This window comes from Protomyctophum parallelum (assembly GCF_964188405.1).
Source record: "Protomyctophum parallelum genome assembly, chromosome: 15".
NCBI classification, from domain to species: domain Eukaryota; kingdom Metazoa; phylum Chordata; class Actinopteri; order Myctophiformes; family Myctophidae; genus Protomyctophum; species Protomyctophum parallelum.
Window position 1 is genome coordinate 43,242,988 of NC_139710.1, and position 12,728 is coordinate 43,255,715.

Sequence of the window (12,728 nt, forward strand, 5' to 3'; positions counted from 1 at the left end):
ATAGACATATGTATAAAGGTAGATGCCTCTTCTGGCTCTGGCCGCGCCTGTCAAAATTGAAGGCACAATTTCCCCAAGATTCCTTGCAAAAGTTTGTATCTTTATTATAGATTTTGTCCATAAAATTTGTAGTATTTTGATGGAATCGTGCACTTTAAGATAAAAGCATGAAATTTGGCACACAATTAGAGCAGGAACATTGTTTGGCTATAGGGCCATCACAGATTTGTCTCGTGGTGATCATGGCAGCCTCTTCCAAAATGGCCGCCACCTGCTGTTATTTTACAATAACTCAGGTTCTACACCACCAACGATCTTAATTGATTCTGGTGACTAATCTATTTCCAAGGATGAGGGATACAGTGGTACTATTTAGATTTGCCCTGTGACCTGACCATGGTAGCCATTTTTCAAAATGGCCACCACCTGCTGTTATTTTATAATAACTCATAAGTTGTAGACCATCTAGGATCTTGATTCTGGCGATTAATCATATACATTTTTAAGGATGAGCTCTCTCCGAGTGGGATGAGGGCTTATTTCAGGTGCAGGTTGAGTTGCTACTGACAGGGCATTACAGGTGGTGGGCTTTCTGGCCTTTGACTCGTCCCTTTCAGGCACAGACGCACAGTTTGACTTCACTGGTCAGTGGTCACTGCAGGGAACTGTGGGGAAGAAACTTTGGTCTCTTGAAACCCTGATTAGGTTCAGGGTTGTCTTTCATGACATTGTTGTTGCGGCAGTTGATCTCCTTACTGCGAGTGGTGGCACACTCTGGGGCATGGAGCCCTGCCAGTGTTTCTCCATGCTTCTCATGAGCTCTGTGTTCTGGGGCTCTGTTATAGTCAACTTACATTATCTTGGCTGGAGGTTGCTTTCCTGCAGGGTCCAGCCCAGTCTTGCTGGCCCACCTGGAGGCCCCAACCTCACTTGCTCGGTCGGTGTGATTAGGTGGGGTGGTCTTCCCCAATCAGGATGAGGGGTTTGACCCTTTGACCCAAACTTTCAAACTGCAAACAGAAGTCTGGCCAATTGTCTGTATTTGGTTTTGAGGCTAGATAGAGGATACGATTGCTCACCTAGCCCCAAGTGACTTGAGGTGAAGGCTCCTTTGATTTGGTAACATTGCTTTGGTTGACATACTGGGGACACAGAGAACGACACTGATGCCACCCACCTTCAGTGTCTGCATATCCTGCCTGATAGTTCTGAGGGCAGATCTTCAGGTGTTCCGTTGAGGCAGAGTCTTTCCACTGCAGCGGGAAGAAGCATTGTGCGTTCTGTTCTGACCCATCGTCGAGAAAGGCATAAGTGTCGAGGGAACGGTCACTGTGGCACAATATAACTCTTAACTACTTTGAGTCTCACTGTTCACCTCAAGCAGGACTTCAAGGTGTTTGCCTTTGCCACACTAGGCAGTTAGGTGTGATCTACCACAGTGCCAGCACCACTTCTTGGTTTGAATCCATTCTGTGATCTGTTCTGTCGTGAGTCTCTAGTACACTGACTGAGGAAGTGTTCGTTATTCTCACAGAATGGACAGTAGGCATTAGCTTTCCCTGTCTCTTAGGGTGGGGCCATTGTCACAGGACAAATCTAAATAGTACTACTGTATTCCTCATCCTTGAAAATGTTGGATTAGTCACCAGAATCAAGATCCTAGGTGGTCTAGAACTTTTTGGAAAATGGCTGCCATGGTCACCACGGCCTATAGCCAAAAATGTTCCTTATGGCTAACTGTGTGCCAAATGTCATGCTTTTATCGTAAAGTGCATGATTTACGTGCATAGATGCTGGGCTATCAATCAGCTTTGTAAAATAAATGGTTGCATACCTAAATCAGTTCAACTTGTCAACTCCTGCAGAAGTTTGTCAACTCCGTCAAACGTTGGTCACATGATGGTTTTGTTAATTTCCAAAGAAATAGATGATTCTATGTAAAATCTTTTGTGCTTATGTATTGAAATTTGAAACACCAACTAAAATAATATGTAATGATGCCCTTTATTTATTTTTTTACATTGTTTTTATGTTATAATATTGAAAGTAAAGGTTGCAAATGAAGGAATTTAGAAATGGGATATTTCAGAATAGTTTGATATTGAAACAAAAAAATATCAAATTCATTTTATTACTTAACTTGATTACTGAAAGCCATTATAAGATAACTGAGGACTTTATATTATTGTTGAAATGATTTTAGTGTGTCTGACGGAGTTGACAATCAGTTATGAATTGCATAAATGTCCCATTTTAGAAATAAATGTTGTGCCAAAAACCTGCTCCTTCTCATGATTGGTAGTTGAGACCTGGCTGTGTCTACAAATACATCCATTTCATTTTAATGTTTCATAAAAAAAAACTGAAATCTGATTTGTCCTTTGGCTTATCTCAAGAATGAGTGAAATAAATGAATGCATTTTCACCTATGTCCAAAATTGGGGTGCCAGGATTAAAGTGGTAAAATGTTGGGGCTGCTGTAGATACAGGTTTTGAGCTTTGACATACCATGCTGCCTCCAGGACTCTGTTCCAATAAATGGCATGGCTTATAAAGTGCATGATGCCATCTAGGGTATTAAAATAAAAACTTAAAACTAAAATTGGCAGGATTCTGAACGTTTAATTTTGGAGCCTTACAGTGAGTATAAAACAGCCAAAACCTGCTGGCAAAAAATAAATGACCTAATCTTAACTCATAAAAGTAATTAGTCCAGAAATGCTTTCTTAAAAAAAGAAAAAAACACGGCATCTGCACCAACTTAAAATGCTGTCTCTATCTTTACACCTGCTAAAGCCCTGGTTAAGCAGCCAAATATCATTCCCTGTCACTTTCTTATATCAGTTTGCAGCTCCATTTCAAGGCTATGACTATGAGCAGCGCATTCCAAATATACTAATGCATTAGGGGTGTAAACTGAATACATGATCAATAATCCCACTATTCAGATAGACAACAGTTTGGACATCATGTTTCACATAGCATTACTGTCTGTCGGGTGGAAACCTTGTAAGTCCTAAAGTGTTACTTTTCAGGAAATGGAAAAACAACCTGTGCTCCAATCGATCCAAAATGTGGATATTATTTATTCACAAGCTTTTGTTAATACTTTTAAAGTATATTTATTTTCGCTAAATATGTACTGTATAAAACCCACAGAGAGATGTAACTTTTCAAATTTCCTTTTCAAATAATAGCTACTTTTGCGCAACACTATCATACAACAAAGTAGAGAATTAATCAAATAAACATAACATTTGACATATGGAGATACTGTACAAGGTTTCTGCCCGACAGCGACGACACATCATACTATACCACCTCGCCATGATGTCAGGTGCCTGTGTATTATTATTTTTTATTTTTTTTGCCTGGGTTGGGTAAGATGATAATCCAAGCCTATAGTCCGCTGACAGACTGCAACATGATTCACTTGGACAGTGACTGACTGCACATCCAATTTGTTTCAACTCCAGAGCAGGGGCTTATTATCTGGAATGCATGAGATGTCTGCGCATGAGAGGCGTGATCAGCCGGGGCGTGCGCCGGGGCTGCTGGGAAAGTAATCAATAAGGGATTGTCTCTTGTAGTTTAGGCCGACACATTATGACAGAGCCGAAAATTAAACGGGCAGATATTAATAATAATGGAAATCAGAGGCTCATGGGTGAGATCGTGTTGGGGGTAGAGGGGGTGGCGGCTGAAACTAAAAATATGTATCTCGTGTGTGTGTGTGTGTGTGTGTGTGTGTGTGTGTGTGTGTGTGTGTGTGTGTGTGTGTGTGTGTGTGTGTGTGTGTGTGTGCGCGCGCGCATACTGTATACTGTACTACAGAGGGTATTTTTGCTTTCTTCTCTGAACATGGGTGCAGTAGGAATATGAATACTGCAGTGATGATACTGTGTAGAATGTCCAATTACATGGGACTATCTTTCAAGATATACACTACGATACAGCATAGTGAACAATTTACAATCAGGAACTCGAATCATTAGACAATCAGACTCATGAACAATCGGAATCGTGATCAATGCTGGCATGTTTTTTGACAGTTTTTCAACGTTTGCAATGTTTAGCAACCATGCACTCCCTCGGGTGTTTGAATTTGTTCGATCAGATGGTCCTCGAGATGCAAGCCACAGACAGGCACGTGCATAATGCCCATTTATGGACTGGACAAGGCTGTATTACCAGCCCAAATATGGACCTGCCTGGCAATGCTGGCATCAGCGCAAATCTTAAGTCATTACTGTACAGTGTACAGATGTGTCTGTGTGTGTGTGTGTGTGTGTGTGTGTGTGTGTGTGTGTGTGTTGGTAAAGATGGATTCTTATAATAAGGGGCAATCAGATGTCGCAAAGAAAACTATTGAATTTGTGGAGGGAAATGAGATCTACATTTTTGTGACAGATGTCACACCAATACGACCTTTACTGTTCCATCCATGTTACTGTATATTTACAGATGGGAAAACAGCAACTTTATCAATACCTATGGCCATGTCAAAACGCAGGAAGTAAAATTATAGTATGGTGAAAAGTCAGCCATTTTTAAGCAACCCAAACCTGTATATAGTTTCATGATAGAATAGTACTTTATCTTACCACCAAGAGAGAGAGAGGGGGGGGCTAGAGATGGACAGCCAGCAACACTCAGAGATGGAAAGATTCCTCTGACCCCGCCAACAAAAATAATTTCGTATTGCCAATTGCAAACATGCCATTGTGGTGGGGGGTTTAACAAACTGCATTACAGGCCATTACAGATGCAGTGTCATTGATTATTTATACCCTTATAAAATGCTAGGCTCCCTGGTGGTCTTGGCTTGCTTGGCTGGCTCTGATAAAATGTTCCCCTTAAATCACCACACTGGGGCAAACAACACATTCAAATACATAAGAGAGTGAGTGACACAGTCCTGTGTGTATAATAGCTGTGAATATCATGAACATACAGTACCAGATATCTTTGTACTTTGTGATACCTAAACACGATCGCTGGCTCTTTTATTAAACTAATAACTCTTCCTATTCCCCGTTTTTCTTTTAGTGCATCTATTTTAATGTATTTGTGATTTGATTTGATGGAAAGCTTAAATCCTCTCGAGCGGTGCATCATTTCCATCGAGGTAATACATTCTCAGAAGTTGCCTTGCATTAGTTATTGGGGGAGACCAGATGGTTGGCTCGGTACTGTCCATGGCTTATGAGGATGTCAGCACTTTTTATTTTTTCACTTTCATGTTCATAGGTGTCTGTGTTACTGAGAGCAGGACCTGCTCCAACCAGTCACCTCACCATGGGAATATTCCCACTGAGATATTAATGGCCGCCCTTGTCGAACAGACCACCTCAGCATAATGCCCACGGGGGTCTAGCATAGCAAATGCCACACCCTTCAAAGTCTTGCTTCTTAATGGCACTACACGCTAATGTTCTGGTGCCTCCCAGAACTCCCTTGATAAAGTGTATCAAGCGCTTAGCCAGCTAAAAACACGGTGTGGTTTGTTGTTTGACATGCTGTCCTCTAACTATAAGTTATTGGCAGTATAGAGACTGCGGTAGGAGCACAGAGCATGCTGCTCTAGAGGCAAACGTGGTGTACAATTAGTGTCAATGAAAGTGATAGTGTAGAAAATTAGTCCGAAAGTCAGAATGTTATACAGTATGTTCTACAATGACACCCGGTAGAAAAAGATGGATATGTCCAGGTAGTGACAAATGCACACTACGGAATGGTAAATAGGTAAAATGGGACTGTGTTGGACACACTTCCCAGAGCAAGGAAAGTATGAAAGAGAGGACAACATCTTGTATCATCTATCTTCCTTAAAGGCTGAAGCCGTGACAAAGTGGATGGAGAAATTATGATAAATGATAAGATGTATTTAGTCAATACCTGCGATCCTCTTTCTTCACATAGCTCTAGTTTTAATGGTCATATTGTTTGGTTGAAATGACAACCATTCATTTAAATAAAGCCCACCACAGGCCAGATTGTGATGAAATTGAAATGAGCATCATACATGTTAATATGAATATCTCCATCAAGGAGACAGATTGTCAAGATGTCTTTTTTGCTAATTTTGCATCTTATTTACCCAGTTATGGGGAATTATTTGGTAGTTGTTTTAATCAGTTTCCAAGGTAACGCTAAGCAACTTAGTATGTCTTTTTATTATCAGACATTTTAAACTAAGCTTTTTTTTTACAAAGAGCAAACTAATTCAACACAAAAGTATAATATAGTAAAAACAAACAAACAAGCATTTTATACAATGACATTTAATTTCAATAGGTCACACTGCATTTATTATTGGCTCATGTTTAGTAAAAGACTAATTGAATCATATGCATGACCTAATGCATATGGTCCTATGTTGGCCCTGGTCTTGTGTGTTTATGTTCACCTGTGTCTGTTGTTTTATTTGTCTTCTCAAAGTTGCCACATTATGCTGCTGTAAGCCTCAATTTCCCTCTGGGGATTAATAAAGCATATATTATCTCATCTCATATTGTGGATCTCACATGGGAATGACGTGGCTCCAATGTGAATCTTCGACATGGCTAGCCTCGTCGACTACTGTATACTGTATGTGACATACTATATCTATGACGTGACTCGAAATTTGCAAGGTTTCAGCCTGATCCGACCGCAATTGGCTTACAATATGAATTTAAGTTTAATATTTGAAAAGGTTTATATGTGAAAACTAAATAGTGGAGATACAACATTACCCTACTGGCAGTGTGCACAACTCATTTTGACACTGATCAATAGTTGTTTGTAAGATTAGCTCTTAAACAGACAGACACACACATCGACCCTCCTGGCTAGCCTCCAGCAAAGCTACAACGTAAAAATATGTATGACGGGTTTTAAATTAAAAGTGATGCCACTAAGCAACAAACGGTGACTACATTTTTACCATAGTTTTATTTGCTCTGTTTTTATTGACAAAGCAGCATTTCACTGGCACCATCTAAGGGGATGAGCTGAGCTGGTGATGAAGTGAGATGTGTGTCAGTGAGAGCAGCCCCTGGGACTGAGAACATGACTGAAAGATGAGTGACATGAGAGGCTTGCAACTACAACCAAACATCCACTCCAAGATGTGATGATGCTGGCTTATAATGTGAACTGATTGATGCACGCACACACACACGCACGCACGCACACACACACACACACACACACACACACACATACACACACACAACCCCAGCTATTCAAAATCCATAAAAGTATTTCAATTTGCCTTTCATGAAAATTGGCCAACCTTTGCAAGCTATGCCAAGATAAACAACTTATTTAACTTAAAAACTTTAAAATGACTGAACGTTGTAAGAAATATATTGTTTTCTAGATGCCATCAGTTGCAGTGCTGTGAGGAAATACTCCAGCAACAGGTAGGCAACTGTACAGAGTTGGCTACCTGTTACAATGAACACAAAGCGCTTCCTTGTTTTCTGTTTGTTTTGTTTTTCACTACACAAGGTGAGAGACTCCACAAGTAGGGGATGAGGACAGTAAGGAGACCAAAGGACATGGGGATGATACTGTCCAAAAAGTGTTTGCAGAGTCGATATTGAACACCGTTGTTGAGGTTACTATTTATCTCATGCCAGCCAAGTTGGCACGCACATCTGGCGTTGGGTACTTAGTGCAATTATTTATGATTTCCTCCAAGATTTAAAAGCTCTTCGCCCGGCCTTGTAATGCAGTAACTGATTGCACTGCTAATGTAATTAAGGGGAGATTATGATGTCCACGTGGCACACCAGATGGTGGCATTCACAGCGATGGGGGAAGGCACAACTGGCACACCACTGCACAAGGGCAGTGAGGCGCAGTCAGTCGGAGCAGTCCAGACTCCCCACCAGACGGGGGAATGTGTGTGTGTGTGTGTGTGTGTGTGTGTGTGAAAGAGATGGAGAGGGCGAGAGAGAGTGTGTGTGTGTGTGTGTGTGTGTGTGTGTGCGACGTGCGTGCGCGTGTGCGTGTGTGAGAGAGAAAGAGATGGAGAGGGCGAGAATATGTGTGTCTAGATACGTGTGCGTGCGTGCGTGCTTGCGCACGTGAAAGAGATGAAGAGGGCGAGAATATGTGTGTGTATACGTACCGGGGTGTGTGAGAGAAATATAGTGTGTGTGTGTGTGTGTGTGTGTGTGTGTGTGTGTGTGTGTGTGTGTGTGTGTGTGTGTGTGTGTGTGTGTGTGTGTGTGTGTGTGTGTGTGTGTGTGTGTGTGTGTGTGTGTGTGTGTGTGTGTGTGTGTGTGTGTGTGTGTGTGTGTTTGTGTGTTTGTGTGTTTTTGATGTTATGTTACAGAAGGTGAGAAAATCTCATATTGTACTACAGACCATACAGAGAGCATACAACGCATCACAGAAGATATGGCTTGTGCCAAGACAATGTTACATCTCACAGAAATGGAGGCAAAACAAATATTTTTAGAAAAAGCATATCCTTTGGTAGTCCCAGTTATGCTGTAGCAACATCCAAACTGTGAGCAACTGTGAGCAACATCCAAATGAACAGTACAGTTCAGTTAACAGGAAAGAGGTACAGTACTGTACAGTAGTATAGGACATTAACATTTTCAAATTCTGTACTTCAGTGCTGCTCACCGCTCAGTCAAGAAAGTAGATGGCAAAAAGGAAAGCTTTAATCACGTTTGGCAAAGCCATCATTTTTTAGGGATTTTTCAGCCAAGGCAACAATAAGACTAGCCCAAACTGACCTTTAATTACCAAACAGCATGGATATTATAAAACCTTGCAAGCCAGTATCCTATGGGGGTACTAAGGGTAGGCTTCTTAAAGCATGTTATTATAAGCTATTCAGGAGACACAGGGGTTCTTTATGTGCAGACAGAAATGTTGGGGGGAGTGGGGGGAGTCATATTTGAAACGAGACCTGCAGATTTCTACACAGCCTGTAATGGGTTCATGAGGGTGATGGGGACATTGGGGCGCAGTAGATTTCCCAAGTTGAGATAGGGATATTATTACTCTCGGGGTGGCAACACAGAAATCTCCATCTTCAGTCCCCAGACTAGTGTCAGCAAATTACAAAACATAGTGAATGACCTTTACACATGAGAGGGAAACCTTTGCTGCTTGCATCATAGGGAAAGTGCAATGTGATTCACCAAGGCATATTTTTTTTGCACCACTCTTGTGTCAACTACTAAGTATCGTTCACTGCAACCTGGTGAATGTTCACCATAACAAGAACATGTGGAGAATATTTTGTACATAATAGTTATGTAGTTATAGTTACATACAGCTATAGTTATCAAATGGCCTAAGTGTTGCCTTTAATTGAGCGTCGCTATAAAGCATGAACAAAGGAATGTAGCGTTTTAATGAACCTCTCCCCAATGCCAGCTGTAATGCTATGCACACTTCCTACATAAGCTGTTCCCCCACAGAAATCTGCCAAGGCTATCATTCATCTTACCCCACAATCCTCAGCGTGTGATGTGCCGCACATTAAAACACTGTAATAGCTGATGGCTTTCACAGTTAGCATGTGTTGCTGATATCTCCAGACTCGTGCAATGAGTGTTTCATCACCTATTCCATAATTGGACCATTACTTTAACAGGTGCACCTCTTCTCAGCCAGAGCATAGAGCATATCTCTCTCTCTCTTCTCTCTCTCTCTCTCTCTCTCTCTCTCTCTCTCTCTCTCTCTCTCTCTCTTCTTCTTCTTTTTTCACTTTGACACCTGAGATACTGTAGTATCTTATCAACTTCAGCATTACTGTGAATTCCAGAAAAGTGTTCATGCCTATTTTAGTGCCTTATGACACCTTTATGTCAGTGGTTGGGGTAGGGGGAGAAAAATAAAAGCATCTACTATACCAAGACTATAACAAAGAAGCTTGTGTTTAGAAATATCTGCAACTATGTGCATTTCTCTTCCAAGACCCGTTGTCATTGAAGATAAAGATGCTGTGTACAAGGGGGTTGGCCTGGTATGATTGTCTGGCTGTATCTTAGCTCTCTTTATAGTTGGTGTTCTGCCAACCGTACACAATAATGTTCAGTCTCAATGACTACCTCCATCACTCTCATTGACACACATAAAAGCTATGTACAGCAATTCTCTACTACTATGAGTTATGGGCACTGACTTACTGTCACTTTGTTACTAATAATGATTAGCATATACATGGCCTCATTGTTTGTTATTTTGTTTTAATTAAACTAGTAGTCCATAGGAAGGTGATTTCATTTTTGGATAATGAAATCAAATACAAATACTAATAGCCTACTAATAATAACAATGTAGTGTATAGTTGTTACGTCTCGCCCCCCATCGACTTCACATCTGTGTGCTGTGGGTGTTCTGGGCCCTTCAGCGCCACCAGAGGGACGCAGAGCACTCCACAGCACCTCAACACACCTGTCTCCCACTTACAACCTCCCCACCTGAGCGTCGTCTGCAATCAGCTGATGAGGCTACAAGAGCCAGCCCTGTCTGCAGTTCGGCGCCAGTTCGTCTCCAGTCTATGGTTGGTAAAGTTAGACAGCCAGACTTAGGTCCTCAGTAAGTGTTAGACAGTTTAACGTCACGCCGTTACTGTTCTTTGTTCTGAAGGTGAGTCAGAGTGGACCTGCCACTCTGACTCACCTTCTCTTCTCCTCTCCAGTGTTTCCAGGACCTGAGCTCTGTGGAGCAGCCTATGGACCCCTGCACTTGAATCCTTTCCTGAGTTTGTGAATAAAATCCGCCCAGGTGGGCTTTAACTCTGCTTTGCCTCACCTTGCTGTGCATTTGGGTCACACCACACTCTAGTCATAACAGTAGTCTGACGATGCCAGATGATTTGAGATCTCAGCTTACTGCTCGTTTGGACTTCAAAATGCAGGGTAATTGCTAGAATAGGTAGCACATCCAAAAATTCAATACATTTCTTTAGAGTTCTGAGCCCTGTTGCTAGTCAGTCTTGGCGACATAGGCCACAACTATAGGCCCTACTATGAATACACTCCATTTCTGTTGCACTGAAACTATCACTTACTGACATGTGACCTATATTGACAACATGATGAATATCTGCTGCTAAATGGCATCTCTTACTTGCACAACTTGAGTTGAGACTGTGATATTATTATGCCTATTATGCCATATTGGTCATGCACTGTGTGTGTGTGTGTGTGTGTGTGTGTGTGTGTGTGTGTGTGTGTGTGTGTGTGTGTGTGTGTGTGTGTGTGTGTGTGTGTGTGTGTGTGTGTGTGTGTGTGTGTGTCAGGAGGCCAGAATGGCTGAAGGCGAGGATTATGTCATAATAATAAATGCCATAAAACTTTGCATACACACTGCCAGATGGTGAGATGGCTAAGGAGGAACCTCCACCCCAATTCTTTACATGATGGCGCTATAACATTCTGCTTCATGTTTCCAGCCTGAATCGCTGCCTTCCGCGATTCTGAATTATCACTCGCTACTGAATTTAGACTCTTGTTTGTGCCGAATCTGGGTTGCCCATGGTTTGTTGAACTCCCTCTGGTGTTGTGGGTGTGGGCTTCGTTGACATTAAGGAAGTATTTAGACAGGTTCATGGGTATCTTGGTGGTGTAGCGAATCTTGTGGACCAGACCCATTGCAACCCTAAGCCATTCCAGCCTGTCAAAGTGGGCAAGGGTGAGGTGGGTTTGAGGATTGAGCTGGATGCAATCCTACCTGGAGGGGAGAGAACAGATGGTGGAGGTGAACGGAACACTGTCCCCTCCCCTCCCAGTGAGCTGTGGCGTCCCACAAGGAAGCATACTAGGGCCTTTACTGTTCCTAATTTATGTTAACGACATGACTTCAGCTTGTGACTGCAACTTGTTCCTGTTCGCAGATGACTCAGCACTGCTGGTCTCGGACAGGAACAAACTGCAGGTTGAAAAGACCCTCAGCTCTGAACTCGGTAGAATCTGCACCTGGCTCGCTGATAACAAACTATCCTTACACCTGGGAAAAACTGAATCCATCCTCTTCGGATCAAATAGTAAACTCAGCAAGGCAGATGGCTTCTTGGTTAGAGTGGGTGACAATATTATCACACGAAAAGATGAAATTACCTACCTAGGTTCCATCCTGGAGGCCAATCTTTCCGGTGATAAAATGGCCACCAACGTAATCAAAAAAGTCAATCAAAGAACAAGATTCCTTTACAGGATCTCCTCACTGGTCAGCAAAAACACCTTGAAGACCTTAACAGGAGCCCTCGTACAAGGTTTCTTTGACTATGCATCCACCTCTTGGTACCACAGCACCTCAAAGGCCCTTAAAACAAGGCTCCAGACCTCCCAAAACAAACTGGTCAGGCTCCTACTTGGCCTCACCCCCCGAACCCACCTCAACCCTGCCCACTTTGACAGGCTGGGATGGCTTAGGGTCGACGACAGAGTACAGCATCTTGCAATGGGTCTGGTCCACAAGATTCGATACACCACCAAGATACCCATGTACCTGTCTAAATACTTCCTTAATGTAAACGAAGTCCACACCCACAACACCAGAGGGAGTGCAACAAACCATGTACAACCCAGATTCGGCACAAACAAGGGACTAAATTCTTTTCGCTCCTATGCCACCAAAATGTGGAACGCCCTACCAACAGTCATTAAGACATGTGAATCCCTTGACTCCTTCAAAACCGCTCTCAAAGGGCACCTACGGATGGCTGCAATTCGAAACTGGCCTCTGTAAAATCTGAATCCCCCCCC